Source organism: Pinus tabuliformis, chromosome 2_2 (genome assembly GCF_031772625.1).
Source record: "Pinus tabuliformis cultivar Carrire ecotype Pingquan chromosome 2_2, CPIR1, whole genome shotgun sequence".
NCBI classification, from domain to species: domain Eukaryota; kingdom Viridiplantae; phylum Streptophyta; class Pinopsida; order Pinales; family Pinaceae; genus Pinus; species Pinus tabuliformis.
In genome coordinates, this window is record NC_142300.1 from 647,431,802 (window position 1) to 647,458,373 (window position 26,572).

Sequence of the window (26,572 nt, forward strand, 5' to 3'; positions counted from 1 at the left end):
AAGGGATGAATTTTCGATAATTTTAACGAGCCGAACAAAACAAGCGCTTGATCTTTTTGTGCAATAATCCCTCAGGTCCAAAAAGATTAAAATCTAGAGGAGGGATAGCACTTCCTGTCGCTTTAACGAGCTGGAAGGCCAAAACTCGGCAATCTTTTCATTTTTTACGAGTCAGATGAAAGAGCTTAAAGAAGACTCGTCTTTTGAGGAACGAGTGATAAAAGGGTAGCAGTTGATTCCAGGTAAGGTTTGGAATTCTCCAATCACGGCAGTGTCACAAGGATGGCTAGTGAAATCACTCTTCGCAACTATTCCTCAAAATGGGTAAACAATCAAATGGAGGTGAATGATCGGCTAATGGAAAAGTGGAGGTGACGGTGCAAACACTACCAAGGCTTTGATGGCTGAAAATGCTTCATTCACGGTGGTTATTTACCAGAGGATAGTTCATTTTTTAACGAGCTTAAATGCGGGTGGAAACATTTGCTCGATCTTATGTTTATTTTTTAACGAGCTTGAACTATGCGCTAAAACTGCTCGATAAGTGGTCTTATTTTGATTTTTACCATAGATAGCTCTGTCCTTCCAAAGATAGTACTGTATTTTTCAACTGCTTCATCAAACTAGTTAGAAATGATCAATATTTGCTTTGAAAATGAGATTAAAACACTAATACCTTACTCCGAACTACGTGAAAGTAATTAAAAAGTGTTTTTTACCTCTCATTTTACCATTTCATTTGAACTTGGTTTGTTGGAGCTTTGGAGGTGTTTTCCCCCTCGATTTTCATCAGCTGATTTCGGGAGATTCTGTGGACGATTCTCGGCGCCGTCTGGACCAGGTAGGAGCTAAACCCGAGCCCTTTCATTTCATGGTTTCCTTTTTGCATTCTGTGCCCTGTTCCCTGCTTTTCTGAGCCCCTGGGGTTTGATGGGCTCGTTCTGCCATCAACGCACCCTGGGTAGATCGAAACCTGTGCTAAATGTGGGTCCTCATGAAGGTAACTTGACATTCAACGCACCTGTAACACATGTGCAGGTGTGTTGGGCGTAGAAAGGAAAGTTGTTGCACAGTTTTTAATGGAATTTTTCCCTGTTTCTCATCAAAATCAGGATCTAATCTCCTCTCTTGTTTGTTTTTGCAGAGATATTGGAGCAAAATGACCCTTACATGGCGAGAACGAGAACATGAAGAAGAGGACATGATTTCCCTACATGATCCTGTTACAGTGAACACGCTGCGGAACTGTGGCTTGCTGAAGTTCTTCCGTATCTCTAGCATGAGACAGCAGATTAACTTGCTAAAGTACTTGCTTGACTCTTGGGACCCTATCAACCAGGTTTTCTAGATTAGGGGCAAATCTATCCCCTTGACCGTAGTAGACATCTATTTCTTGACTGGTTTGTCGAGGCGGGGTGCCCCTATCTCTTTGTCAGGTTCGGTCCAAGGAGGCGATTCTGTGAGAGATTATGTCCGTCAGTATTGTAGAGAAGGATCTCAACCGAGTAAAGACGGCAAGATCATCATCCGTGATGTCATTGATAGGTCCCTTAGGACTATCCTATTTACTTTTGGTAGGATGGACGGTAGCGCATCTCTTCATGTAGCCAACAGATCCTATATGCAGCATGCCTTGGAATGCCTTCAACCGAAGGTCTTGAACTGGTGCGACGCAGTACTTCTTGTTATGAAAGAGCAGTTGACCAAGATAAAGAATGGGAAGTTGAAAAACTTTGGGTTCGGTTCCATTTTGACCGCCTTTGCCTTGGAGAAGATACCACTGATGCAGCCGCAGTACATTGCACTCGACTTACCTTCTCCTACTGAACCACGCATGCAGAGATGGGTTGACCATATGTCTAGGCATGCTGGTCAATCTCAGATTTTGTTTTCTGATACCTTCTTCAGGTGGTTTGATCGTCAGGAGATGGTCTATTCCGAGTATCCATATGCCGGTATGGACTTCCGGGGTGATCCAGGCGAGCAGTGGGGGTGCTATTGGTAAAATCTCTGACCATATTGCTGTTTACTGCTTTTGTCTATAATGTCCTTGTGCTTTTTTCTATCAAGACTCTAATCAAACTCATGTGTACATGCAGATGTCAGTCCTGTTCGTCTAGTAGCTCGCGTGAGAGTACCAGCTGTTGTCCCAGGAAGAGAGGCCGCCGGAAGGGTTATTCTTCGTGACCTTGATGTGGCCGAGACTCTTACAGCTGTGCAAGAGCAGGTGGAGAGCCTTACTCTCGGTATCCCGGATGTGAGGATTGACGAGCTACCTTTGCAGTTACAGCGGCATACTATTGGTGTGCCTCGACGATGGACTCGTCTCTTACGCATGATCGCACAGGCTGTGACTTGCTATCATGAGCATCATTAGACTAGGGTGCCCCCTAGCATTTTGAGTTTTGGGTCGTGTGACCAATTTTTGTCTTGGTTACAGAACATTATGTGTAAACCATAAACAGCTATATATGTATTTTTGATTTTCGGAGTTTTATTCTGATTGAGTTATGTGATCCACATGTAGAACATTGATGATGTGTTTCTTTTTATAAGTGTTGCAAATGTCTATCTAACACATAGTTTTCTAATGAGTCGGTTAATGTGTTTAAGTTTATGGAAATATGCTAGTATTGAATAAGATCAAATTGTCTTTCCAAAATCTTAACCCTTAGGAACATGCGATAAATAGCTGGGTTTCGGACGGAATATATACCATTGAGCTGTAGTATTACGAGTTGTGAGTCTAGCATGACGATTAGCCGGCGTATACCATGAGTGATGGCATTAGAGAGAAGTTCTATCAACGCACTATATTCAGCGATATTGTTTGTTGATTGACCAATACATACATCTCTGAAACTTAGTAACTCATCGCTTGGATCAAAAATGGCCCAGGCTGCGGAGGACAGGTTCCGCCAACTACGACTTGCTCCGTCGGCATATCCAACACATGGTTCCAATAGGTTTGACATCTGCAATAAATGTAAAAAGGTGGATTACTCGACCAAAACAAACACTCTTAGCGAAAACAAAAATATAACAAAAGCATATTAGTTACTACTAGGCATAGTAACGCTTGAGGTACAACCCATTACGAGGTTGCGCCAGTGGAATCCCGTCATAATCCATCAACTCGTAGGCTCCTTTTGCTAACACCCGCTTAACAATGTAGGGCCCATCCATAAAGAGTTAAATTTACCTGCTCCCAATTTATCGGATTCTTGGTCGTAAAGCAGGACCAAGTCACCTTCCGAGAAGACACGGGGTTTGACATTTTTGTCGAACTGCGCCTTGACTCGTTTCTTATGGGATTCGTTAGCCAATGCGGCATCACGACGGGTTTCATCCAATTGGATTAATTCCAAGAAACGAGCTTCTTCTTCTGAAGTTCCGGGGAGGAGATCGATTGCGAGTTTGAGAGACGAGATTTCACACTGGACTGGTAAGACTGCTTCCAGGCCATATACCAGTTGGAAGGGTGTGAATCCGGTCGCATTCCTTACCGATGTTTGGTAAGCCCACAAAGCTGAGTACAGGATTAGGTGCCATCTTCTTTTGTGAACTCCGATCATCCTTTGCAGCATGCGCTTCAGGACCTTGTTGATCGCTTCAACTTGTCTGTTGGCCTGCGAATAATATGGAGTAGAGCTGTCGTGAGATAGCCCTAGCTTGGCAGCTAATTCAACCATCATGTGATTGCGAAAATGCAATCCATGATCTGTGACTATAGCCTGTGGTACGCCGAATCTGGCGACTACATGATTGAAAAAGAAAAGGGCAGCTGTTTCACCAGTATTATCTAATGTAGGCATCGCCTCGGCCCATTTGGTAAAACAGTCCATGACGACTATAATATACCCATGCCCCCCGGTCGAGGTGGTGTTACATGTCATGAAATCGATGCCCCATTTGGCGAATGGCCCAACAGCAACTATTGGCTGTAAAGGTGCGGGTGGTCTTCTGGTTTTACTATCAAAAATTTGACAAGCATGGCAACTTCTGACTGCGGTTATGCAATCCTTGAACATGGTTGGCCAGAAGTATCCTACTCATAAGATTTTTTGTGCTGTAGCATATCCAGATTGGTGCCCCCCACACGCGCCTAAATGACACTCATTCAGGGCTTTTTCGGCTTCCTCATGGGTGAGGCACCTCCTCAGAACTGTATCAATACCACGACGGTAAAGTGTATCACCGACGATCATGTAGTCTTTTGCTTGGTATCGAATACATTTTTGTTCAGAGTGAGAGGTATTTGGCCTGAATTTTTGGGTCTGGAGATAAATGATTATATCTCCATACCATTCATTGCTTGCGGATATCAAAAACAAACTTTCATCCACGATTGATTCTTCAGATGTTTCATCGTTGGACGACGATGGGAGATCGCATAATAATTCTGCGAAAACTAGAGCTTTCTTTGACTTGGATTTTACAAATTCCAGATCAAACTCTTGAAGGATTGCTATCCATTTTGAATATTTGCCCCCCAGCAACTGTCGCGACAATATATAAGTCATGGGGTTGCAATCTGACAGAATGGTAGTTTTCCGAAAGAGGACATAGTGTCGAAATCTTTGTATCGCTTGAACTGCTGCAAGCGCTAGTTTTTCAACATAAGAATATTTGCTTTCTGTATCATTTAAGTTCTTACTTAAATAATAAATAGGATGTTCTATTCCATCGACTTCTTGAACTAAAACCATTGCGATGGTCGTATCTGCTGCAACCAGATACAGGTTAAAGTCTCTTTGATAATCAGGGGCATACATTAATGATGCTTTCATTAGGGAATCCTTTAAAGCATCAAAGGAAGCTTGAGCGACCTGATCCCAGTTAAAGGGTACCCCTTTTTTCAAAAGACGTGTATAACCTTTAGCAAGTTCGGCGTAATTTGGAATGAACCTCCTCAGAAATTTTGCTTTCCCTTGGAGTTTCTGAATCTGAAGCAAATTCGAAGGTGGAGGCAAATTTATGATTGCCTGTACCTTACAAGGGTCGAGACGAATCCCATCCTTGGAGACTACAAAGCCAAGTAAACGACCAGAACTGACGCAAAATACACATTTGTGCGGATTGAGTCGTATCTTGTACTGTCGACAACGTAGAAATATCGCTCTTAAATGCTGCGGATGATCAGTCCGCTTTCGCGAAAGAGCCAGAAGGTCGTCGAGATAAGGTTGAACGATGTTTTTGATGTCATGGAAGGCATAGTTCATTGCCCTCTGAAACGTCGCCCCTGCGTTCTTTAAACCAAAGGGTAATTTTCGATATGCGAATGCGCCCCACGGACAAATGAATGCAGTCTTTGACTGGTCCTGTCGGCGGATATTTATTTGATTATACCCGGAAAATCCATCCATGAATGAAACGATTTCGCATCCAGCGCATTCGTCAATTATCTGGTCAATGAAGGGTGTAGGGTAGTTGTCTTTTGGACAAGCTTGATTTACATCCCTATAATCGACGCACACTCTAATTGTCCCCTCTTTTTTCATAACTGGGACAATGTTCGACACCCAATCGGTTAACGGAACCGGGTAGATGAAACCAACATGCAGGAGTTTTTCGACTTCTGTCTTAATGGCAGCGGCTTTCTTGGGGTGCACCTGCCTCAGCCGTTGCCGTACCAGTTTAACATCTGGATACATCTTGATTTCGTGTCCAACGATACTCGAGTCGATGCCTGGCATTTCACTATATGACCAGGCAAAGACATCTCTGAATTCGCGAAAAAGAGCGTTATATATTTCCAGTTCTGAAGGAGAACAACATTTGCCGACATAAATATTCTCTACAACCTCTGTTTTGGTCAAGGTATTTATGGCTATAGTCTCTTCAATGTTGGACAAGTTTCGCTCGGAATCCACCGTATTTACAGTATTTGATAGAAAATCAATTACTGAAGGATGGTAGAGGTCATTTTGAGTATCTTCTTCGTAATTTGGAAGAAGAGAATGATGGTGGGAATCATTCCATGGCGCTCCTTCAAATACCATAGCTTGGAGAATTCCTTCGTCGGTGTCATGCACTTGCGACCAAGGATCTGAAGGAGTACCATATTCTCTAGACCTATCCATCCAAACGCTTGACGAGCGTTGATTTGGGTTTGCCTCCCATGCCAGAAACATTGATTGCTATAATATTTCTATTGGGCTTGGGGGCAAAACCATTGCATGATCCATGTTGATATCGTTTTCTAAGATCTTTGCGGAAGATATCATATTGCAGGTTCCTATCGACGCTACTTCCGCCAAATCAATTGGAGGTGGAAGAGCAAAAGTTCCCATTAGTATAGGATCTTTTAGTAGGCCTACTCCGATATTATGAAGCGAATGGGGGCTTCCATGGATCATGGGAATGCTTCCTGTAACTTGTGAACCATGGGGGAGGAAGTTTTGTTGGTCGACGATTGTAATCCCCCCTTGAAAGGGAAATGCAATCTTTCTAAAATAGGTCGACACGACAGCTGCCATAGCATATATCCATGGTCTTCCTAGTAGGATGTTGTAATCAAGATTCCCATCGATGACTTCAACATCTATTTCTATTGTTTTCCCTCCTAGTTCAACTTTCAAGTTATTTAGGATACCGTACGGGGTATACGTCCTTCCGTCGAATGCCTTTAATGTTGTCGCAGATCGCGACAAGGTTGGAGATCCTAAATTTTTCCAGCAGCTCATCGACATGATACATGTAGATGCCCCCTCATCAATAATCATTCGGTGAACAGTCTTGTTGAGGGCTTTCACTTGAACAAGGAAAGCTAATTGAGCTGGTAACTGAGGATCGTACCCTTTGTCGTCAAAGGATACAAGATTGGAATCCTTTGGATCAATCCCACCAATGGCTGATAACAAAGCCTGCCTTTGGGATGGACAATTTTGTAGTACTTCAAGAGTCGACATAGCGGATGGCGATTGGGCCAAATCTTCCACTATGTTATAATGTTGCGCTGCTCTAGCGCGAGGATTAAATGTCGACTTGTGTACTACTCCCTTTGGCGGTTTTATTGTCAATTCAGGGATGGTGGGTGGTACAACTTCTGTCGAAGTTGTTATCAAACTACTTGGTTGATCTTTATCCTTGTTGTTCGACAGCTGAGGATTCCCGTAATCTTTGTTCCTTGTCGAAATCAAAGCATCATTTTGCTGTTTCGAAATCGACAACATTAGCACTTGAGACGGGGAAGCATTTCCACTTTCAACCAGATTTGTTCCTAGATTCGGAAACGGATCGGTTAACACTGCTGAGGTTTTCGAACTTTTAAAGAATCTTTTAAGCTCAGCTTTGTATGGACATTCTTTCGTCCAATGATCCTCATCGCATATCATGCACCCTGAAGGTGGTTTCCTATTTCCAGGAGGGTTTGAAGAAGATTTTTCAGGAGATTGCTCATCCTGTTTCTTCTTCTTCCCTTTTCCTTTCTTTTTGCTTCCTGGTTGTTTGGTTTCTTTGCCTTTATCTGTCGATACGGCATTTAATTCCGAAGCAAGATGTTCGTCTTTTGCATTTTGACCTGAAACTTTACGGGCCTTTTTGGATGTGGCCCTTGTCGATTTCGTGTCTGTCATGCCAATCACGCCATCGCCGGCATGAGAGTCATTGTTTGATTTAGGAGGAGGAGGAATCGAGGATTCCGGTCTAGGGGCATCAGGTATTTTGTCGTAGAGCATGCCGGACTGAGTGTAAATCAAATCCAGATATTGTGCGTGAGAGATCACTTGCTCTTCTGTTACGACTCCTCCCTTTGCCACATCTTCCGTGATGGAAGGCAGTAATGACTTGATAAACCATTCAGCTAATAGCTGATCGGGAACGTACGTTTTTACCATCCTACAACGACGCCGCCACTCATGTATATGATCGGATATGTGAGTGGCTGTTGTCTGTTTAAAGTTGGTAAGCAGTTCTATTCCCGTTTCATACCTTATCGGTAATTGAAAATGGGTTAAAAAGGTTGTGGCTAAGGTGCTGAAGTTGTCGAATGAAGCTCTAGGCAATTCAATGTACCATTTTGCCGCTGGACCTGTTAGTGTCCTCTGAAAAAAGAGAAGCCTTATCGAATCATCATTTAAAGTGTTTGATGAACACCATAGATGAAATGTCATCACGTGATTCGATGGATCTTCACCCGGATTTCCATTAAATTTAGGAATATCTGACGGAAGTTTGTGTGGAATCGCTGGCCACCAAGGGGCGTAAGCAATTGGATCGTTTGTTAGCCGGTTTAAATCAGGTAACTCTAAAGTTGCCATGAATGGTAACTGTTGATTCAGGTTAGGTGAAGCATACCCAGGATACGATGGAATCGCCTGAGCAACTGGTCTTTGCATACCGGCATAATGCATTTGATGCTGGTATGTTTGGTAAGGTTGGTGGACTTGACCATTATAAAATGGTTGATTTTGACCATTTTGAATGTACGGCTGTCCACTGTTTGCAAAGATCTGTTGCTCAGCACCTTGGTATACTTGTTGGAATTGTGGTTGTTGGTATTGCACCAGCCACGGTTGTGAAGCCATGTGCTGTTGCCCGATACTAACCGTTTGACCAAGGTGAGGGGTAATTGTACCCGTCTGGGCCTGTGTCGACCCACTAGTAGGCGATTGTAGTTTAGTCGCAGGGTCAATAGGCTATTGCATTACAACCTGAGAAACTTGAGGTTGACACACAACAGGTAGTGCTTGAACTTTCGACACAGTCACAATAGCTGGCGTAGTGGGTATGTTCGGCACAGGTACACATTGTTGCATCGAATATACAACCCTTGGTTGTTGGGGTAGTATAGGTACCCAACCACTTGATGTAATTCTAGTATAACCTGAATGCTGTTGTGAACTCTCGTATGGATATCCTCCCGGAGGTGGTAATGAAAGGGCGTACTACCCCCCATACGGTGGTAATCCAGAACTAAAGGGAATTGTTTGCCCTTGGGGACCGGACTGCCCAAATTGACCTCCAAATGGATCAATTTGTTGAGACTCAACATAAGAGTTTCCGGGTATAATTCCGGATGAACAAACAGGAACGGACCAGACTGTCGAAATAGTCCCTGGATGGATTCCTTCTAGTGGTTGTGAGCTAGTCAGGACAGATGGTATGCCGGCAAACATTGTCGGAGTGACAGCAGGGAGTTCTGCCGTCGCTGTGTCAGAAGACACAGTCCTAGATGTTGACGGTTGTTCAGACATTTTTAGTCTATCCAAAATATTACCTAGTGATTCTACAGGAACTTCCGCTGGTGGTAGACTAACTTCTGATGTTGAAGGAAATAGAGTGACCCCGACTCCAAAATGTGTTGGAGTACTTGCTTGCGGATCTTCTACAATTTCCTCTATCGCAATCAGACCAGGTGGAAGGGGAAGACCGTCAGGTCCATAAAATATTTCTGGTGCCGAAGAGGCAGTGACAGATGTTTGAAAAGTAAGACACTCTGAACCGGTTATGGATGGAACTGGTTCAGTAACACAAGTGCTTGTTCTCAAACTAGGATCAGTATCACTGTCCTTCTATGGTTGTTGAACTTCTTCTATTGAGGCAGGGATTCCAGAAATGCTTGGAGTAACCGGAGTCTCTAATGTCGTTGGAACACTTGTTCTAACTTTGATTGGAGACTTGGATCCTGTTAAACGAGTCTGCTTTGTCCGTACTGGTTTCGCTTCCGGAGACAAAGACGGTTGACTCGTAAGCCTCCGCGAACGACGGGGTTTCAATTGACTTTCTTCCACGATTGCGGATTACTCGATCAACTAAAATAAAAGGGAAAGTATGTTTCCGTGTTAAATGAATTTTAGACTCTTTTGACACAACTTTGTTTTTTCAGTTTTAAAGAGTCGAGAAAAAACAAAAGATGACTCTAGTCTCCTTCGATTTTTAATGAGCTTGAAGTGACAAGTGCTCAGATGGACCTTTTCCGTTAAGGAGTCTGAAAAGGAACGAAAGGGACTGCTCTGGAGGTCTAGGTAGAGGGAGTGCCAAACCAATCGCAAAACCGCAGAATACTTTTTAGGGTATGGCGGTCGATCTTCTTGAATGCTGTGTTCAGTGCATTGCGATCAGTAGGGCGGCCGACACGGCTTCCTATGGATAAAGGTTTTATGCCTATAGGGGTCTCCCAATATATACTCGACGGTATGTGGGAGCACAAGTCCGTACTGGCACTTATCGTCTCAAAGTGGAGGAATCACGCAACCAACAGTGAGGACAACAGTTACCAGGCTTTACGACACCGGAATACGTCTCTAGCCTAGACCTCTAGATGTTGTGCGTTAAGTTACAAAGCGTTGTTAAGTTCATTGAATTTATTTTAGGTTGATCTTTCTTATGAAGTTTGCCTTTTGGGTTCACCACGAGATGTAGATGTAATTCCTAAAATGCAATCTAAAGATGATAAGCAAGCTTTTATCTCTTTTCAGCAATGAAAATCCTAGCTACAAGGGGAAAAGAAAGACACAATCTTTTCTCAAAGAGCAAAGAGCACACTGTAAATTCACTTTTCCTAAATCAAGCCATACAAACTGTCAATATGCAAATGCACTTGTGCATGTATTTGTTTTTCACTTTCTTAATATTGATGCCTAAAAAGAAAGTTGTTGTACAAATTTGAACTCGATTTCAAGTGAAAAACACAAACAAGCTTCCTTTCGAAATAAAAAAGTAAAGACGATTACGACACTTTATGATTTTGAAGTAAACACTTGTTTCGACACTAGAAATTCACAAATTCAAGCCAAAGACAAAAGTGAAAGCGTAATCAACTGTCAACAGCAAACAAGCTTTCTCCTAAGATCAAAACGACACTTACGACAGATCTAGATCTAAGGGCGACAGTATGACCAGTTTACTTTTGCAATGGGAAACTGTAAATGACGTAACAAATACACAAAAACAAATACAGTTTCTTTTATACAACTGAGGCGGAATTAAGGCAAAGAAAAGGGACTTTTAGACAGACAAACACACTGATCACAGGCTGCAAAAATCAGAGGCAAAACTGGAAAAAGTGAGCAAAGAACCTCAGCTAGGCAGGGCTAGGCTGATCAACGCACCTGCTACACAGAGAAACTGAATTGCAACGCAGGTAGCCCTCTCGGGAACTGCGCTGAAATGCAGAGTCTCTTCACAGAGCCTGCGCTGAAGCAGAAACGAGAATTTTCTCTGGGTTCTGGGTCACGGTTTGCAGTTTAATCTATGGTTTTTGGCCGGATAAAAGCAATCAAATGTGTACAATCAGAGGGTTGATTTACAAGAGGTTTGAGAGCTATCACAAAGGGTAATCAGATCATTTGTGAGTCAACTGTTCAGATCATAAACAGGCCCAGTGAATGGACTAGAGTAGCAGATGTCTACTTTGCATTTGTAAATGGCAAATGGAGTTCGATTCGCCACTCCTAAGTTTATGAGATGAACAACAATAGAAACAGAAATAAACTAACTAGATACGATCCCCAGCGGAGTCGCCATTTTGTTTTCGGGAAAAGTGTCTATTCATAACGAACCTATCCCACAGGGTTGTGACAGAGACTTTAGAAACAAACAAGGAAAACTACTCTTGTATTCTTCTTTATGAACTATAAACGAAGATGATTAAAATGAACCGACCTGTGTCTTGCGCTAGTTGTTCGATCCAATCTATCCTCTCTTTGCCAGCTTCCACCGATCTGCTCCCTCACTTGCCCAACGTCACCAAGTTCCTGCAAGTTCACAGAAGAGAGAAACTACACAAAGACATAGATTTATGTTCATAAAAAGCTTAGGATCAGATTTAAGCTAAACATACAAATATAATACACATCAGATATACAAGCATGTAGGAGAAACTCAAGTAGTTTTATTGATAAAACAAGAAGATCCAGGATGAGTTACAACTGATGAGTCCTGATCCAGCACCAGCCTCCCAGCATAGAATCCCTTATTCACCTCTAACAAAGCATAAATCACCCAATACTCTGATATCAATCACAAAACCAACAACAATTCTCTGCAATGTACAAAATTCCAGCCTTTGGATCTCTTGGTGAGGGATCCATATATAGATGTATGCAAAGAGGATGAGTCATCTCATGAATTGATTAGTGGCTTCTCTCTGTTAGTTCTTGCTTCCACTTGGAGACTGAGAGCCTCTTACTCATCACTGGTCAAATTCAGTGAGGCAAGTGTCATTGGAGAAGATTCTGGAAGCTTCCATTGTCTCTCCACCTCGTTGAATGACTCTGCCACTTGTCATTTCCCGCTCAACGCACCCTGGTAGTGCATTCAAGTGCATTGCAACGCACCTAGCCAGTGTATTTGGGTGCTTTGCAACGCAATCATCTAGTGGAGCTCTTGAAATGATCCTGTTTTGACTAGTTTTGAGCTGTTTCTGGTGGAGAACTTCTGGGAGAAGCTGTAATTTGTTGACCTTGTTTCTTTAGGAGCTGGAACAACACCTTTAGGGACTTAGGATCCCTTGGTTTATGGAAATTTCATGCTTATAGCTATAAGGCAAAAAAATGTCTATAACAACTCTGTCTTCAAACTTTATTATTCTCTATGTTTTCTTCTGAATTAGAATAAACAGTGAAACCTTGATTGCTCCTGTTTTCTATTTCTATCACTTTGATTATTAATTAAAGAATACTTAACTTCTCTTTATTAGCAATCAATTCAAGTTCCCTTTTTCAAATAGGTTGAAGGATTCTTAACTGCTCTTCACCCCTTTTGAAACCATTCCACTTATTCCAAATCTTTGTTTGTTCCTTGTTTGACCATCTTTCTCTGTAAAACCATATTTTGTCGAAAAACCAAGTCCAGTTAAGCCATCGTCTTTGACTCCATTTGCCTAATGGCCTAAAATACTCAGTCTTACCCCTTTGCTATTGAATCTCACCACCCAAACTCAAACAAAACTCTCAAACTTCATAACTAGCCTAATACTTTTCAAAAAACAAAGCTAAAACTTAAAAAGAGAGCTCTCTCTGGATACAGATTGGCTAGAATCTGTATCTAAAAGATTGGTTCGTGGTTACCTCGGCCTCCTTTCCCTTTCTTACAACTTTTGGGAAAACCTGAGTGATAACATAGTGGCAACTCCATTGGGGAACTGAATAATTTGTTTGTTACTATTGTCTACTTTCTAAGCTACAGACGGAGCCTGAAGTTAGCCAGGTAGCCTTTGAAATGCTCTTGGTTTGAAATTGAAGAAGTAAATGAATGCTTCTTCAGTCTATCTCCGGTCTAGTTTATAGATTGGACATTTGTTTCAAATACTTGATCAGTTCCTCTTTTCAAATAAGTTGTTAAGAAAGTTCAAAACCCATATCTAAAACTTCTTAAGGAGATTGTTAAAGTTGTATTGTTAAACCCCTTTAGAGAGAAACCCAAAAATATGCCTAGAAACCTGGCTTCAGAAAGGATTCATTACACTAGATCTAATCCTGATCCAAATCCACCACCTGTGTTTGAAAATCCTAATTTGATTCCTAGGATTCTTAGGAGGCAAGAGAGCCAAGAGAGTTCTGCTAGTTCTTGGCCTCTATAGAGATCAATATCCTATCCTGTCAAGTGGATTTACCTTGAGGACGAACCTTTTGATGAATGGTTTGAAACCTCTTTATTTGTAACCTTTTTGGAATCTGGGTTAGCCCACACAGTTCATGATCCAATATTTATTGAAAATTTGCAACTTGAAGTTGTCACTTCACACCTTGACAGACATTTGCATAACTCCATTCAATCTGAGCTTACCTCTGAAGAAACACCAAACCTTTCTGTGATCACTACTGCCTCTCCAAGTTCATCATCAACACCTCAGACTTCCCAACCTCAAGCCACCCCTTCCACCCCTCCATCCACAACTCACATTCCCATTGTTATCCCTACCCCACCAGTTGTTACATCTATTCCTGCAGCCATGGCAAATAGATACACTCCTCTGCACTTACCTGCCAATCCAGGGGCTATGCCCCAAGACTATCAAAGTAAAATCACTCCTTTTGATGGCACCGACACCTACACAGCTCAACAACATACCAAAAAGATGACTGATTATTTTGAAATATATGATGTTGACACTGATGATGTTAGAATGAGAGTATTTGTCCAAAGTTTGACTGGAGATTTTAGAACATGGTTTAGAGACCTCCCTGCAAACAGTATCAATGACCTACAAGCTCTTTACCAGACATTTTTGAATAGATGGGAAAAGAAGAAAGATCCTCTCCATATTTTAACAAAATATGAAAACCTAAAAAGAGGCACCCAAGAAACTGTCCAAGATTACTGCACCAGGTTCAATAATGTTTACAATGCTATTCTTCAAAATCTAAGACCTCCTCCAGATTTGGCCTTGATCAAATTCCCTGATGGATTTGATTCTGATATGGCATACCAACTTAGGGAAAGAGCTCCTCGAACCTTAGAAGAGATGCAAAGTATAGCTGTCAGTGTTGAAGCCAACCTGATATCTAAATGAGCTAGAGCCAGAGCTGAAAGGAGGATACCTTTTAAAGAGGAACTTTCTGCCTTTGAACATAAATTAGATGCTATTATTAAAGGAATGGATAGGCTTGGAGATAGAGTAGAAACAATCTAAAGAAAATCCCCTTGGGATAGTCAACCAAGCAATACTGGGAGGAATCCAAATTTTAGGAAGAACCAAAACCCTAATACTGGAAAGACTGGGCCTGACCAAAATATTAGACCCCCATTCTACGAAAATTATGCTGAAGCCTCAACTTCTAATGAACCAACAGAAGACACTCAAATTAATTTGATGGGACTCAACAATGAACGACAAGTTTTCTTGACCTAAGAGGATCAAGAAGCTCACATGCTTAAACAATTCCAAACTTAGTCAGGTGAATCATTTGACTTTAGGGAGGGATATGATACAGCCATTTATGAAGTCCACAAGCAATATAATCGGAAAATCCATCGCAACCAAGGTCCATCATTTTGAATGGGCACGCTTGCAGGTTTCAAGGTTGAAGACAGATCTAGCTTTTATTAAAAGATGCAGAGACTCCTCTACCATGCCTGTCTTTGCCCGGATTAATCATCGCCTTAACACTCCCCAAAACCATCAGGTTTTCCTTAAGGCGAGTTTGGCGTTAATAAGGGCTGAAATCAGTAGGGTCAGGAAATCTCTGGATTTGCTTTCTCGGTTTCTTTTGGGTTTACATCTGGATCTTGGGAACTTGTTTTCATCTTCCCTTTGGGCCAGAATAGATGCCTGTTCTGCTCTGAAGTCCCTTCGGTTAGAAGAGATTCGGCAGCAGCATCAAGCTTCTAAGTTTCAGAGGCTTGTTGATAACTCTGCAGTTCAGGATAGATCAAGGGGAGCAACTTCCCGAGCTGTATTTCTCCTGGTCAAATCTCTGTGCTTAATAGATGGTTATCTGACAGGTCTATTGATGACAGAGCTGCCCTTTCCTGCAGATTGGGGTTTGGCTCCCAAAAAAGCGTTCTTCCAGATTTCTGCATTGAGTGAAATCATTCTGGTGATAATGAGTGCTCTCCTTCTGGCGCCAATCATCCAGATCGCTCTTCCTTTCCAGGCGTGGGTCAGGTATCGCTTGGCGGCTGCATGGCTGGGGGTAACTCTCCTCCGATTCCTTCTTCCTTGCCTGCGCTGAGGGTTTCTGATCCAGTGGTTTCTTCTGCGCTGTCTCCTTGTGGTATCTCTGTTTCCTCACTGCGTGGAAGGTACTCGGAATCAGGCGGGTTGGTTGGGTTCAGCAAGGGCTCAGATCCAGCGTCTGAGGGTTCGCTGTCACTCGGCTCTGAACGCTCCTTGGTACATAACTTATCTGCAGAGCCCAGATTCGGTTTAACTGGCAGCGTGGGTTCAGATCCGTTGGCCCCTGATTCTGATCGCCCTTCGGTGCGTGGCAAAGAGCCCGATGTCGTTTCGGCTAGTCGTTCGTTCAGCCTGGGTTCCGCGTCGGTTGGTCTGGTGCGTAGCTCGTCCTCAGAACCTGGAACAGCTGTGGCACGCCGGTCAGAGGTGGTCGTTGAAGGCTCGACCCCCCTCCCTCATCCTGTGGTTTCTTGTCGTCCTCCTTCAGGCCGGTTGGTCAGCTTGGTGTCACCAGTGGTTTGCAGCTCCCTGATGCAGAGCTTGTCCACAGAACCGGAGATCGATTTGGCCGTTGGGTTCAGGGAAGGCTCGACCCCCTCTCCCCGTCCGCTGGACCGTGACAGTCACTCTTCAAGGGGTGCGCTGTCCTCTTTTGGTATTGATAAAATGCGTATTGATGGTAATATCCTTAGGAATAGTGATAATAAGTATTCGAATTATAACTACGTTAATAAAAACTATAATATTATTAATAACGATGAGAATAATGAGGTTAACTATGGTAATAATAATGGTATTAACAGGAATTTGGATGCGTATAATAACTTTCTAAAGAATAATAATAATAGTAATATTTATAATGATAATATTAATAATATTAATAGTTATAATAAGAATAATAACTATATTATTATTAATAAGAATAATAAGGATTTGAATAATGATATTATCTATAGTAATAATAATAGTATTAATAGTAAATTGATTCGAATAATAATAGTAACTTTAATAATAGTAATAATATTAATAATATTAACAATAATCATAATCATTATAATAATAATAGATTCCTTAATAATAAAAACAATAAGAATTCGAATAACAAGTACTCATTTTTTAATGATAATTTTTCTAGTAGGGAGAATAACAGGAATGATGTTTATAATCAAGGTCTTTCTTCTCGTTTTAATAATAGGGTTTTAAATCTTTCCAGTTTCTCCTTTCCCCCTTCTGTTTTTAAAGTTTTAGGCAAAGGTTTAAATTTTGCCTTAGCTCCGAAGAAAATCCCTGTAGATGATATCATTTGTGACATTGAGTTTGGGATCAGGGATTTACCTGATAGGGTCAAGGACACCATTAGGCAAGATTGTGCGGTTGTCTTAAGAAAGGCTAAGCCCCCTAAGAGCAACCTTAGCAAGGAAGAATCTGCCGCTCTCAAATCCTTAAACCAGAACAAGGATATCATTGTTTTAAAGGCTGACAAGGGTGGTGCTTCCGTCATTCTTAACAGGGCTGATTACCGCAGTAAGATGTTGGATCATCTTCATAATAGTGGTAGCTACAAAAAGCTTCCTAAGAATCCGTTAAAGAAGGTTGCTAAGAATGTGGCGCTTGCCATTAAATCCATTAGCTCAATGAGTTCCCTGCACCATAAACTCATTGAAAGCAACCCTATCACGCCTAGGATCTATGGTCTCCCCAAGATTCACAAGGATGGGGCTCCCTTGAGGCCCATTGTCAACACCATTGGTGGTCCTACCTACCTTCTTGCTAAGTTCCTGGCGTTAAAGCTTAAGCCCTTGGTTGGTCGTACGGAGTCCTTCGTAAAAGACTCTGCTTCCTTCATTAGGGAGCTCAAGGACATCAAGCTTGACCCTGGGGACATTCTTGTTAGTTTTGATGTTGTTTCCCTCTTCACTTGCATCCCTATTAGTGAGGCCATGGAGGTAATCAACCGCCTAACAGATCCTGACACTGCTAAGTTAGTTGAGATCTGTCTCACTTCTACGTTTTTCTATTTTGAGGGAGAGTTCTTCGAGCAAACCTGCGGGGTTGCCATGGGCTCACCCCTTTCCCCTGTCGTTGCTAATATTTTCATGGAAGATTTTGAGTCCAAGGCTCTAAACTCTTCTCGGCTCTTGCCAAAGCTTTGGAGAAGATATGTGGATGACACCAATGTTATCTGGTCTCACGGCCAAAAAGAATTAGATCTCTTCTTCAATCATCTCAATAATCAATCCTCTGCCATTAAGTTCACTATGGAGCAGGAGGTCGCTGGTTGCCTTCTGTTCCTCGATATTCTTATTTCTAGGAACAGTGTTGGTTCCCTCGGCCACCAAGTTTTTCGGAAGAAAACGCATACTGAACAGTATCTTCATGCCAATTCCCATCATTTCCCAGCTCAAAAGATGGGTGTTCTCAATACCCTTGCTACTTGGGCTCTAAGGATCTCAGATAAGAAGAGTTTTGAGAAAGAAAAATCCCATCTCCTTGATGTCTTTGTTGAGAATGGCTATAGTAGATTCATGGGTCAGAGGGCTTTCCTTAAAGCTTCCAAGAATTCGTTGTCCCAACAAGCACCAAAGGAGCGAGTTCCAGGTGTCCATCTGCCGTATGTTCAGGGGACCACTGATAAGATTGGTAGGATTCTCAGGACGCATAGTGTCCCTGTGACCTTTAGGCCCCTGAACACCATTCGCATGTCCCTCCGATCTGCGAAGGATCCTATCGACCCTAAAGATATGAAAGGGGTGTACTTGATCCCCTGTTCCTGTGGGACCCCCTACATTGGGGAAACTGGTCGCTCCATTAATCAAAGGATTAGTGAGCATGCAGCAGACCTTAGGCATAGGCGAACTAAGTCTTCCGCTTTAGCTGAGCATGCTGAGAAAACCAATCATCATGTTTGTATTGAGGAAGCTAGTGTTATTGCTAAGGTTTCGCACTTCCATCATCGGAAATTTAGGGAGGCACTTGAGATTGAAAAGAGGCCGAATAATCTCAATAGAGATGATGGCTGGAAGATCAGTTGGTGTTGGGTCCCAGCACTCTCGACCTAGTCGTCCTTTTTTTTTTTTTTTTTTCATTTTTATTTTATTTTTATTTTTGATTTTTATTTCTATCTTTATTATTATTATTATTATTATTATTATTTTTACTTTTATTTATTTATTTTTATTTATTTATTTATTTTTTTTCATAAGAATAGTCCTGTTTTTAATTTCTCTAATTTAACTTACCATTTTAATTTCTCTAATTTAACTTAACACTAAAATATTACCTTTATTACCATTTTAATTACTTATTATTTTTACAAAATTTTAATTTATTTTTATAAAATTTTAATTTATTTTTAACTTATTTTTTATATATTATTTTTAACTAACAATTCAATTATTTATTAATATTTTTTATTATCATTAAATGATTTTTATGAATTATTTTAGTTACTAATTTAACTAGCATTTCTATTATTTATTAATATTTTTAGCTAACTATTATTATTAAATTATTTCTATTATTTATTTTTGGTCCCCCTAGGGTATTTTCCTTAAATATAATTTTTAATTATTTATTATTAATATTTTTAACAAACTATTATCTTTATATTATTTTATTTCATTTAGTTTAAGGGATTGGTCCCCCTAGGAAAATTCTTTTCCTTAAATATAATTTTTAAATATTTATTTTAACTTAATATTTTAATTATTTATTAATATTTTTAACTAACTATTATCATAAAATTATTTTTTGGTTCCCCTAGGGTAATTTTTTCCCTTTAATTATTAAAAAGTGTTTTGACCCAGGTACCTAGTCAAAAGTAGCTGTTGGTCTCTTTAGCCGGTGGAGGCTCTGCTCTGTCTATTTAACTTGCTAAGCTGGATCTGTTTCTTCAACTTGTCCTAAACGATGAACCACACTAGTTGGTTCGAAACACGTAGACAAATGATGTTTCATGTGATCTTCGCCGAAGAATCTTTTGTAAACTTGATATGGATCACAGAAGCCTAAAATCTACTAGAATAGAAGTTCCTGAAACCAACAAACAGAAAGATATCAAGCAGCCTAACAAAGGTAAGATCAATACCACCCCTGTACATATTCTTTCCAGAACAGATCCTAATCCAAATAACCTAATCATTGAAGATGTATTCGATAATCAACCCAATAACAGACAATCTTCCACTTCTATTCCTCCCAAAGAAAATGTAGAAGAACCTCCAGAAGTTGATTTGGAAACAACTTCAGCCCATAACCCCACTCCTGAAAAGGAGAGAAATACAGAGAATATAGCAGAAAAAGAGAATCCAACTGTCCGAAATACAAGAACTCAGACTGAAAAACCTTTTAATCTTGAGACTGAAGTAGGCAAATTAAAAATAGTTGTTCCATTGTCAGAATTAGCTAAACATGATGTCTACAGAAGCCAAATCAATAGATCACTCCAAATTTCTGTGAATGAAGATTCAGTAAATGTTTTTGATGATCAGCCTGAATTGATTTTTGGCCCTGAGGTAAATGGAAAATCAATAGATGGAGGAGTTCCTCCTTTCTATGTAAGTTTGAATATACATGATAAAATACTTCATAATTCCATGTTTGATTCTGGTGCTTCTCATAACTTAATGCCTAAATCTATAATGGAGAAACTAGACCTAGACATCACCAGGCCATACAAAGACCTATTTTCTTTTGATTCAAGTCAGGTCAGATGTCTAGGATTGATCAAAGACTTATGTGTATCGCTGGTTCAGTAACCTGCCAAAACCATCTTAATGGACATAGTAGTAGCTGATATTCCACCAAAGTATGGCATGTTATTGTCCAGGTTTTGGGGTGCAAAGCTCCAAGGATCTCTACAATTAGACATGTCTTACACTACTATTTTAGTATTTGGTCAACCTAAGAAATTGTACAAAGAAACTTTAATGAAGTATGTGGTAAGTAGCCAGGAGAAACCTCAAAATTTCCCTATCTACTCCGTTCACTCTAATATGGATTCTTTCATTCTCTACAATGCTGAAATTGATCCTTCAACTGAAGTAAAAGTTTTAGCAGTTGAACAAGAAGAACTTCCAAATGAAAAGTCTAGTGTTCAAATTCAAGAAATTTTTGAGAACAATGATACATCAGATACTCAAGAGAAACTAGAAGAAACTAAAAAACCAGATCTTCCTATTAAACAAATCCCTGAGACTCCTGATACTAACTATGAACATGAGATCCTTTGGTACTTAGAATTTGATGGTTCAATTAATAAATTAGGAGCAGGAGCAGGAATTTCGGTGCACAATCTTGAAAATGATCATGCCGAAGGTCATGCCTACAGATTAAACTTTAAGTGCACTAATAATATGGCTGAATATGAGGCTTTGTTGCTAGGTCTTAAACTGGTCAAAAGTTTAGGAGCAATTAGGATATGAGTCCTAGGAGATTCTGATTTAATTATTCAATAGATAAAGGGAAGTTTCTCACAAATGATCCCAGATTAAGATCTTATAGAGGAACAGTGATTGAGATTCTCAATACATTTCTAGAAACTCATCTTGCCAAAATCCTAAGAAAACATAATCTGCAAGCTCATAGCTTGGCAATGTTTGCCAACACCTGTAAACTACCATTTGAAGCTAATCATTAGTTCACAGCCGAGATTAGACACAGGCCAGCCATACCTGACAATGTAAAGAACTGGCAAGTGTTTGACAATGATAATCAGATTAACAATTTCTTAACCCTAGAGGAAGAATTTTCTAGTATTAACATAGATGTAGATACAGTTAGTGAGTTTGATCAAACAAATAAAATAGAAACAGACATTTCAACAGAAAGTGCAACTCAAATGCTTCATCCAACAAAATTTACCAATAAAGAAATGCAGGATCTTAAAGAAATGGACATTGATGAAATTATTGAAGGAGAATCTGAAGTTATTAATTTAAAAGATAATCAGTTGCCTAAAGGATTAACTCCTTTGGAAGATCTCTTTGATTTCAATGATATTCCAAAGAAACCCAAGATGGAACCTCTAAAAGCTGACATTGAAGACTATAACTTGGGAACTGAAGAAAATCCGAAAATGATAAAATTATCCAAATCTTTGCCCCCTGAACAAAAACTCAAATATGTTGAACTAATGAGAGAATTTCAGGATGTCTTTGCCTGGAGTTATGAAGACCTAAAATCTTATGACACCTCTATAATTCAACATACCATACCTTTAAAGGAAAATCAAAAACCGTTCAAACAAAATCTCATAAGGATTAACCCTGTACTACTTCCCTTAATTGAAAAGGAAATCAAATGAATGTATGAAGCAGGGATAATTGCTCCTATCAGGTTTCCAGAGTGGGTGTCTAATTTAGTACCTAATAGGAAGAAAACTGGAGAAATTAGATTATGTGTTGATTTAAGAAATGTAAATAAGGTTTCTTTGAAGGACAAATTTTACAAAGAGTAGTAGGTGCCTCTAGGATTTCACTTTTGGATGGGTTCTCAGGCTATAACCAGATTCTGGTTCATGCTGATGACCAGGGGAAAACTGCTTTTAAAACACCATGGGGAACATTCAAGTATGTTAAAATGCCATTTGGACTTAAGAATGCAGGCGCAACTTTCCAATGAGAAATGGACATAGCTTTTGCAAAATAAATTCATGATTTCTTAGTTATATATCTGGATGACCTCACTGTTTTTTCTAAATCATATTTTGTTTGGTCTAGAGGAAGGCAAACTCTTGGGCCATATCATCTCCAAAGATGGCAATAGAATTGATCCTACTAGAATAGAAGCCATTTAGCAAATACCACACCCCAAAAATGTCAAAGAACTTCAAGTTTTCCTAGGAAAGATTAACTTTTTAAGAAGATTTATATCTAACTTAGCTGAATTAATTAGATTGATCAATAATATGTTGAAAAAGGATTCAAAGGTTAAATGGACAGTAGAAGCCAAACAAGCATTTGAAGAAATTAAAATGGCTTTGACTAGAACATCGGTCCTAACCAGCCAAAGTTTGATAGAGACTTCATAATATTTTCATTTGCATCAGAACACACCATTGCAGCTGTTTTGCTACAAAAAGATGATCAAGGATGTGAGAAACCTATAGCCTTTTTTAGCAAAGAACTTAGGGATGCACCTCTAAAATACAAAATTATGGAAAAGCAAGCTTATTCACTTGTGAAAGCTATTAATGACTTTAGAGTCTACATATTGTACTCCCATGTAATAGCCTATGTACCAAATGTTGTTATCAAAGACATCTTGACCCAGGATGGAATTGAGGGAAAACGAGGTAAATGGATTGCTACTATATTAGAGTATAATATTGAAATAAAACCTACAAAGCTTATAAAAGGATAGGGATTGGACAAACTCATGACCGAAACAAATTGCCAAGCCCTTGATATTAATGAACTGGATGATGAACAGGAGATGACGACTCCACAAATCAACTAGGCCTTCTTAGATTCACATTGGTATGCTGACATAATTTATGTATTATTAAACTTGCAGGCTCCTCCAGGGTTATCCAGAACAAAAAAAAGGTTTTTAAAGATGAAAGCTTCAAAATTTTGTATTTTAGATAATTATCTCTTCTGGAAAAATCATGAAGGTATTCTATTAAATTGTTTAATAAAAGAAGAAGCTGACAAGGTTCTCAAAGAATTTCATGTAGGGGACTGTGGTGGACACCTTTATTGGAAATCAACTGCAGAAAAAATCCTCAGAGCTGGATTTTATTGGCCAACCTTGTTCGTTGATGTAAAGAAATTTGTCACTGCTTGCCACAAATGTCAAATTTTTGAAGGCAAGAGGAAACTGTTACCCTTACCCCTGAGACCAATTTCCACTGAAAAGCCCTTCCAACAATGGGGTCTAGACTTCATTGGAGAAATCCACCCTCCCTCTTCTGGCCAACATAAATGGATTCTAACTGCCACAGACTATTTCACCAAATGGATAGAAGCCATTCCTTCCAGACAAGCCAATGACACAGTCATTATAGGATTCTTAGAAACCAACATACTGTCTAGATTTGGCTGTCCTGAAAAGATCATAACTGATAATGTTGCTGCCTTCAAATCCAATAAAATGATAAGTTTCTGTAACAAATACCACATCACTTTCGGCCATTCCACAACCTATTACCCTGATCTAGCTGAGTCTTCCAATAAAAGCCTAATTAATATTATTAAGAAATTGTTGGAAGATAACAAGAAAAATTGGCACAAGAAGCTAACTGATGCACTATGGGCAGACAAACTCACTACAAAGAAATCTATTGGAACTAGTCCTTATGAACTAGTCTATGGCATGAAGGCTATATTTCCTTCATCTTTAGGAGTTCTTGTAATGAAATTTCTTAAAGAATCTCAAGTGGAACCCAATGATATCCAAAGGAGGATTAACCAGACCATCCATCTGCAACAGACAAGAGAAGAAGTGTATCAAAGATCCCAAGTAGTACAAGAGAAACTTACGAATTTTTTTTATAAAAGAACCAAGGCAGAAGATTTCTACCTTGGAGACAAAGTTTTAAGATGGGATTCCAGGAGAGAGGATAAGGGAAAACATGGGAAGTTTGACTTCCTATGGAAAGGACCTTTTATTATCCAGGCCTTACAAGGGAACAATACTTACTTTCTGAAGAACCTGGATGGTACAGAAACAGAAGAAGGGCCAGTTAATGGTCGCATGCTGAAACACTACTTTGATCCAACTTTTTAATTTCTCACTACACAGTAATTTCTCACTATCAACCTGTCAGTCACCCCACTGTGTCAGGAATTCACAATAATAAAGTTCATGCCCTCTGAACTGGCCAAATAACCCACTTTTCCAAAGTTTTCATCATCAACGCGACTGTTATTAAAATAACTGCGCTGACTGACGCTTCATAACAGACCACATGCGCTGCCAGCGCGGAAGCACACGAGTTTTCCGCGCTGGTCGACTTTCATGACCAGCGCAGTCTTTGTTTGTATCAAGTCGTGCTGACATGGGCCTGTCTATTATTACTTTGCGATGTCAGTGCTCCAGTCCAGTTATGCACCCGCACTGATCCAGTTTGGGCGAATTTGTTCCAACAGCCAGCCTTCCAGATAACTCCAGACTTGGTTGTTGGCCTTGTGAGTATCGCCTCCCTTCTATGGCATGTCTGTTCGTCATTTGAAACCACCTCCCTTGAAGATAAGCCCATCCTTCCACCATTCATGGAGACTCCTTCTCCTATTTATACCTCTACCATTGCCATGAGCAGCTAGTTTGGATTGTGTGGAGTTTGTAGTGCTCAGATTGCTGCTACTATAGGTAGTTGGTGTGATAAGTGTGGAATTGCTAGATAGCTTAAGGAAGGTTGTGGAGTGTGGTTTGTGTGAGAGAGAGAGTTCTTGTCTTGGGAGTTTTATCTCTAAGGGTGAATGCTTAAGAGACTTGCTGGCTGGACCCTCTTGAGAAGGATATCGACGTCAAGACATTTGGTTGTACTCTTCTCTGTTATTGATTAATAATAGATGACTACTATTATGGTTCCATTCTCGTTTGTCTCTGTAATGGTTAATGTGAATTACATCCTTTCTGACTGATGTATAATTGCTTTTATTAGATTTCACGCTTTTGTTTTCCTTTCTCTTCGTGCGTACAGGTATCTACCCGCGGAGATCGTGGAGGATCATGACCGGCCAGAGCGAAGGAGCGAGAGCGGCATCTCTTCATCAAACTATAGCGTTGGAATCCAAGTAGGTGTCCATTGCCTACCTTTTACTTGCAATTAGGAACTTGCATAGTAGCATTGACTGATTGTTGCTAGACCCGTTCTGGGCTAGTAGGGATCGCCTCTATCCGTAGAGGGGATTTACCTCTCCAACAATTTGGCGACTCCGCTGGGGAGCTGGCCTTTGTCCCTTTTCATTCATTCTTGTTTTGAGCTTGCTTGATTGCTCTCTCTTTGAAGATTAGGGGTTAGTCTTTTACTTTTGGATTTCCTGGTTCAATCTGGGAAGTGCTTTAATTGTTTGAAGAACCCTTGCCTTGGTTTGGGAGCTTTTTGTTTGATTCTACTTGTTTTTTAGCCTCAGCGCGTTTTTAATTGAAACAGTCGCACTGACATCGCTTGCCGGTTTCTTGAGACTCGCGGTCATCGCGCTTTCTCATTGAACAGTCACGACGGTTCTGAAATCGAACCAACGCGGATAACCCGTGTCCTTCCGCGCTGACAGTGCATTGTTGCTACGCGTGACCTCTGGTCAGCACATTGTTGCTGAGTTCTACCCGTGCTGATCCTGTAGAATTCAATTTGTTTCAAATTTGCCTCCTGAGCTTGTTGGTTTGACTGTCCCTTACTCTTTCCACTTGGTTTATGGCTTGTTTTTCATTGTTTGAACTGTGAGACACTTGCTTGCGAAATCTTGTCGGGCGGATTTTGTTTCGTGTCCGGTGACCTAGTCTTAGCATCCCGTTTTCATTGGATTGATTTTGTTTTATCACTTGTTCACGAAGATCCGTTGCTACTTGCTTTTGCTTTTGCGAAAACCTTCCTCTTTTGCTTTCTTTTCTTGGTTGTTTAGGTGATTTTCCTCGAACCAGTCCTTCGGTTGTTTCGATTACTTCTCGCCACCCAGACATAGATTACAATTGCTTGGGTTCAACCAGCTCTTTTCACGCTTGTTGTGTTTTTCATTGAGTGATTTTGTTTCTCTTTACTCGGTGTTGCTGTCTCTCAAAATTCATTGTAAGTGCATTGTGCCATTGAAAAAGAAATCGAACTAATATCTTTTGCATTCAATTGTTAATCAAAGGAAGAGCATTTTATTGATTTTCATTCTCAAAAGAAAAGTCTCATTTCTTTGCCATTAGCTGCATTAGATTGTTCGATTGTTTGAGTTCATTTTTTTTTATTAAAAACTCTTAACCCTCTCATAGTTAGAATTCATTGAACGAAATGATGTTCCTTGGCATATAGCTTGCATCTAGGTAATTGTGAGAGATCACACGATAAGGCCTGAA